This window comes from Papaver somniferum, chromosome 9 (genome assembly GCF_003573695.1).
Source record: "Papaver somniferum cultivar HN1 chromosome 9, ASM357369v1, whole genome shotgun sequence".
Classification (NCBI taxonomy): domain Eukaryota; kingdom Viridiplantae; phylum Streptophyta; class Magnoliopsida; order Ranunculales; family Papaveraceae; genus Papaver; species Papaver somniferum.
The window spans coordinates 135,994,536-136,001,637 of record NC_039366.1 but is presented as its reverse complement, the minus strand read 5'-3'; the positions used below and the strand labels follow the sequence as shown (position 1 = coordinate 136,001,637).

Here is a 7,102-nt window from a genome sequence, read left to right as displayed (position 1 = left end):
CATGTATTCTTTCTTTATTCTGTAAAACAACACATTTATATAATTATATAACATGAGAGACTTTCAAACATATTTTATCAAAGAGTTTGGGTTTGTTTGTTAGCACTTTATGTAAATATGGTTCGTTAGATCGATAATCTGGATTCGATGCTTCAACTAGGTTGTAATCCTATAGCTAAGCAGGTTTAGTATTTGGGGCGTCACATAAGTTTCTACACCGGTTCGCCAACCTGAGAAACCTGTCCAGAGACAGTAGTAAATCCTTGGCACATTCCATGTCGTGGGTGGAACAGGGAGTGGACACACTATTTTAGCAGGGTTTACGCATTCGCGACCATTAAAATAGCATACCCACTATATCCGTGCTCAGGGCTTGCAGGGCTACAGGGGGAATTCCCCCTTTCACGATCCTGCTTCCTGCATAGCTACAGGAGGGAGTCCCTCCCTTCACAATATACTAGGATGGATTCACATGTTCGCTGTTTCGAGGGACAATAAACGATACCTTTTTGAGGGAAGAAGCTGAAGAGGTAGTCGGGCTTGTTGTCGCCGCATGGAACGGGGAGCCAACCAGCACCGAAGACCAAATACCACTCATACGCCAACACGTATTGTCCATCAAGGAACGACCGTTTCCAATAGAACAAGCCAGCCAAGCTTTTAAGACCAGGCGAGCACGAGACCGTTTCCGTTCTGGACCATACTCACCCCTAAAATTACACAACTTGGCAAACAAAGTTAAAAGAAACTGTACAAGACCTATAACACTAAGACACCAACTACAAAGTAGAAATGGGCTAGCAAATAATAGTAGCATGGGCTATGAGAAATTTCTTTCCCTCTAACCAGTTAAATAAAGAACGATTTTTTTGGGACCATGGTTATTTTGGTGGACCATGCTTTTATTAGGCCACCTTCCCTATAGTGATATGGGGTGTCCTAAAACGTTGAAATGACTAACCTACCCTTAACCTAATTTAATTCAAAACCAACCTAATAACCAACTATATATATATAACCACCACCTCCTCCCACCACCACCGCCCACCACCGCCGATTACCACCACCACCACCTCCGATTATCACCACCACCAACCACCGATTACCACCACCACCACCTCCAATTATCACCACCACCAACCACCGATTACCACCACCACCTCCTCCCACCACCACCACCACCACCACCTCCTATTTAAGAAATGTAACAACATCAATGCAATCACAATTAAGTTCTGTTACATGATAATTTTATCGAGTATAAAAGACGCCAGCCGCAGCCTGATTCTGCCATGGGACCACTCCGGAGGTATTTTCCAACAAACCCTTCACTTTAATTTTATTTTGATTGCTTCAATCGAATAGAAATCATCAAAATAGGGTTTTAGTAGGAGTTACAGAGCCATGTTCGGTTAGGACGATTTTCCAAAAATAGGGTTTTACTAACCGAACTTCTTGAAAATGAAGAATACGAAGAACAGTTCGGTGCTATTGGATTTAAAACTAAGTCACTGAACTCTCTGTTCGGTTGTTTCGCAAAAAATTCTAAAACTACAAAGTAACCGAACTCCACCCTTAGAACCGAAAGAAAAAAATCCAGTCTAACTGAACTGTGTTGTTGTGGCCACTATCTTGAGTTCCAAAATAACCGAACTTAGCCAATAGAGTTCGGTTTTTCGCAAAAAATTTTAAAACTACAAAGTAACCGAACTTATCCAATAGAGTTCGGTTGATTCGTAAAAAATACTTTTAACCGAACTCCTTGTATTAGAACAACAGAAGTCCATAAGTTCGGTTCCTTCGCAAAATAAGGATATCACCGAACTTTCGTAGTAACCGAATGATAGGCACATTTTTGTGTCTTATATAATCTTAATTGTATATATTATTAGTGCTCGATTTTATATTTATTATGACTTTTTATGTCCCTGTAGGTACTTTTGGAGAAATAAGCTTTTGCGGCGAAATTGGCTAAAAAAGTGGTTTTTGCGCTCGTGGGAGAAAATTACTATACGGACTCTCACTTTGGATAAGGGGTAACCTAATTACTAAGGGTGACCCATTTCCAGGCATCTGCTAAAGGGAGACCAGAATTGGATAAGGGGAGGTCATCTTCTCCGTTTGAAAACAAAATTGGCAGGAAAATGTTCATCACGTGTGCATGATTTTTGGGTGATGATTCGATCGAGTACCAGAGCGATTCAATGGCTGAAATTGATTGGGTTTACTCCCTAGGCCTAAACAGGCCTGGTGAAGTCTTTTAATTGCACCCAAATTGGCTAGAAACCGAGTTGGAGTTAAACAGGGAAAGTATTTTTACACGGACCTTATTGAGCTTATTTTTAGAAGTTCTAGAGAGACTAAAGACCTAAAACTCTTTCCAAAGATACATATCTATGTAAGGAAGAGTTTGAGACACTCGGGAAATCTCAGAAACGCGTGGAACGATTTAGAGAAGAGATTATTGCCGTAACTTCCAAGGAAAGAAAAAAGAGATTTCCAGGAGTTTTGGGGAGATTAAATCGCTCTGTTGGCTATATATAAGTTGCTGGGAGTCCCAAGAAGGTTGTCGAACAGTTTGGGGTAGTTTAGAGAACCACATGAGACAAAAATGAGAGTTACAGACATTCGTTTCTGCTGGTGTAGAAGGAAGAATACGAAGAACATCAACCCACAGAAACTGTCGCAGAAAACTATCGTTGTTCTACAACACTTCCCTTCTATCGTTACTGTAACAGTCTGCAACAATTATTACTGTTAGTATTTCTCTGTAACACTGCTTTATGTGACAGTGCATTTTGTAACAATTACAACTGTTACAAACACGCTGCTTCATACCTTCTCTTCTATTTAATCAACTTTTGAGCAACAAACATGTATCTTGAGCAAGTGATTAACATGAGGAGCTAAACCCCTTATCTGAGGCGACGGAGGAAGCCATTGTTCCATGAAAAGTGGTATATTTCTATTTTAATTAATTCTTGCAATTTCTTTTACGATTATTTGCATGGAACTAATATTGGAAAATTGATTTTTATTGAATGATTGTGATCCATTTTGATGGAGCATGCTTAGTTTAAGACTTTTGATGTTTCATGCTTGATGTATACAATTGTTACTTCAAAATACAAGAGGCAATAAATTAGAATCACTTTAAACGTAAAGAATTTCATGAATATTGATTAGATTAAATCGCTTAATTGGTTAATGGTGGAATCCTGAGTCTCAGTGCTTTTTATAATCTTGATAACAACTTCTTGAGTTTTCTATTGAGTTTGAATCTAAAATCGAATCTTCACAAGTTTGAGTGAACGACAACTTTACTACCACTTTTACAACAACATAAAAACTACATCAATTTTTGGCGCCGCCGACGCGGATTTGTGTTTAGGTTAGGGTTTTAAATTTATTTTAGGTTTTGTTTTTAGTTTTATTATTTTTGTTCTTTTTTACTTTTTTGGGTATTTATCTTTTGTTTACAGGTTTTGGATCATAAAGAAAATTGAGCCAAGGAGTTTGGTGATTTCGTAAAGACTAGATCTTAAAGCATAAAGACTTGGAGCGAAAGATTAAAGCGAAAAGAACGGAAAAGAAGACAGTTTCTTTTAGTTATTTTATTTCTTAGGCTCTTGTTTATTTTTCCTTATTAACAAAAAAAATGTATTAGGTTTTATTATTTTTGTAATTTTTCTTTTCTTTTTGGACACCTATGGACTTTAAACTTTGGGACATTATTTTTAAACCCTACGGAAGGGTAGTTTAAATATAAATTGTGTGCAGAGAAGGACGACGATTACGATATCGCCTCGGCCCCTCGGGTTCGTACATGACATAGGAGTTGTGGCCCGAGTCGACTTCAGCGGCTCTTCGCCCGTCTGGAACGGGAGGTAAGATTCTAAACACCCGCGAATCTCCTGTCAGCGGGTTTACTGTATTCCTTCGGTTGCATATATGCTGAGGACTTGAAAACGGCTGCTTTAATTTCCTAGTAAGGACTGACCATACAAGATAAGGGTTCGGATTTCATCACCGTTCTCTTCTTGCCCGCCTTAGGAAAACGAAACCAAACGCGAACCTAAGACTAATATTTTGACTAGAACGAGACCTATAGGGTAACGAGCTTAATAGGAAAAGTCGTTCAAAAAATATTGGTTACTCTTTTGAGCATACTTCGAAGTTCATGATGGTTTCTGTGAGTTGAATGCGTGACTGCGCCGCCTTGTAATACCGGTGAGGCCTTGGGTATCAAAGCTCCATCGATCTTCCCTCGCCTCTATTAAACTTACTTTGACTCGGATTGATTCCAGAGGGGTTTGCTCAGATTGTAACGAGTTCCTTTTCGAAAGAATAGAAGCTGGTCTAGAAACAATCTAAGTGGAGCCATCATGCTTTTTGTTTTCTAGAAATCAATAGGTTTGATTTGGTTGATTCAGCCTTGTTTTGTGATTGCATAGAATTCTCCACCTTATTCTTTTGCATGACTGAACGTAAAAGAGACGCCCTAGGTAGAGTTGTTAAAGAGAAACCTAATAGTTCTAAGCGTCTCGATTACCTCAATTTAGAAAGCCCGATTCTTGAAGATTCCGTTTTTGAGCGTCCGTTTGAGGAGAAAATCCCTGATATTCCAATAGTGCCAGAAATGGCAACTTTGAAAGCTTTGTTGAACCCTACTAGGACTACTCGTCCCTCGTGTATCAGGTTATCTGAAACTGAAGCAAATTATGAACTTAAGCCTGGAACCTTACAGTTGCTCCCAATATTTTTAGGGAAAGAAAATGAAAACCCCTATTTCCATGTTAGGGACTTTGAGGAAATTTTTAGTACCCTAAAAATTAGAAACCTTGATGATGATGCATTGAAACTCAGGTTATTCCCCTTTTCCTTGAAAGATAAAGCCAAATCGTGGCTATATAGTTTGCCTTCCGGATCAATTGAAACATATGAACAACTTACATCTGCCTTTTTGAACAAGTTTTTCCCTAGGCACAAAACATCGTCTATTAGGACGCAAATCTGCACATTTTCTCAACAGGAGGGAGAATCCTTGTATAGGTATTTGGAAAGGTTCAATGATATATTAGCCCAATGTCCTCATCATGGTTTAGAAAAGGTTAGGTTAGTTCGGATCATTTATGAGGGTTTAGATTATCCTACTATAACCACAGTAGAATCTATGTGTACAAGTGGGTTTGAAAACCAAACAGTTGATGATGCGATGACATATTTGCATGAAATCGCCGAAAAGACCCAACAATGGGAAAGTAATAGGGGACCCCAGAAAACAATTCTTCTAGGCAGAGGAAACATTAATAGGGTAGAAGGAAACTTTGAATCAGATGCCAAAATTGTTGCTATAGCGAAAAGGTTAGAAGCTTTAGAAGTGGGTCACACTAGTGGTAGATTAGAGCCTTTTTGGGAAGGCCATAATAATGAAGAGCAAGCCAATGCTCTCTATAATAACACTAGATTCGATAACCGTCAGAAGTTTGACCCATATTCAGAAACCTATAATCCTGGTTGGAGAAACCATCCGAACCTTTCGTGGTCTAAAAGCCAGAGTCAAGGTCAGTTTAGTAATTCTAATGCTCCCCCAGGTTTTGGTTCAGATAAGAACTCTTCAGGTCAGTTTCAGAACTCTTTAGAGAATATAATGACGAGCTTAGAGGAATCTCTTAGTATATTAAGAAAGAGCCAGGATATGTTAGCACAAAGCCAGGACATGTTAGTAAAGAGCCAAGTTAGTTTTCAACAGGAAACCAAGCAGAACTTTCAAACTAATGCTCAAACTCTTGCTAAGTTAGAACTTCAAGTCGGTCAAATAGCTAAGACCTTAAGTGAGAGAGATAACGGAAGGTTCCCTAGTCAGACTAATCCAAATCCTAGAGGAGTTCATGAAGTAGGTACAAAATCATCACATCAGTTGAATGCTGTTAGAACCCTTAGGAGTGGTAGAGTAGTAGACAATCAGATAACCATGCCCAATAGTGAGCATACTGTAGTTCACCCCTCAGGACCAACCATAGTTGAGGAGACTGATAAAGTTTATGATGATGTCAATTCGGTTCCTGAGAGGCCCTATTTTATGCCTAGAGCCCCATTTCCACAGCTATTAGTACCAACAAAGAGTGAATCCAACTTTAATGACATAATAGAGGTTTTTAGGAAAGTTACCATAAACCTTCTGTTACTAGAAGCAATTAGGAAACTTCCAGCTTATGCCAAGTTTCTTAAGGATATGTGTACGCGAAAGCGAAAGCTTAGTTAAGTGTCCCTAAAAAAGCCTTTTTAGCTAGTCATGTAAGTTCGATCATTCAGAACCCCACAACTCCTAAATATAAATACCCAGGTGCGCCTACCATTGCTTGTAAGATAGGAAAACACAGGGTACACAAATCTTTACTTGACTTAGGAGCCAGTGTGAACTTACTCCCATACCATGTGTACTTAAAGCTAGGGCTCTGTGAATTGAAAACTACCAAGATAACATTGCAGTTAGCTGATAGGTATGTCAAGATTCCTCGTGGTGTGATAGAAGATGTTCTTATTGAGGTCGACAAGTTTATTTATCCCGTGGATTTAGTGGTCTTAGATACCCAACCTGTCCCTGACCCAGAGAACCAGATACCTGTGATTTTAGGTCGCCCATTTTTAGTTACGTCTAATGCGATCATAAATTGTCGAAATGGTATTATGAATCTATCTTTTGGTAATATGACTATTGAGTTGAATATTTTTAATGTCAATAAGATACATTCTGAGCTAGATGACATGTGCATTGAAGAGGTGAACATGATAGGAACCTTAATTCAGGAGTCATTACCAAACCTCATAACGGAAGATCCATTTGAGAGTTGTCTAGACCACTTTAACATGGATTTCGACGAAGATAGCAACATTGAACAAGTGAATGCTATGTTGGATTCTATTCCTATGTTAGATACTGATAAATGGAAAGCTAGGTTCGAACCATTACTAGCTTTTGAGTCTACCTTAATCCCTTGTTTAGAAGAGCCTCCTAAGTTGGACCTTAAATCTGCATTCTTAGGGCCATCTAAGACTTTTCCTGTGATTATAGCATCCGATCAGGACAGCAGGCCAGAAA

The 7,102-nt window shown here is 38.9% G+C and overlaps 1 pseudogene; it reads right to left on the bottom strand.

The window, feature by feature from the left end:
* Positions 1 to 5,003: 5,003 nt before the first annotated feature.
* On the bottom strand, positions 5,004 to 5,103 carry LOC113314540 (annotated as a pseudogene).
* Between the last annotated feature and the right edge of the window lie 1,999 nt (positions 5,104 to 7,102).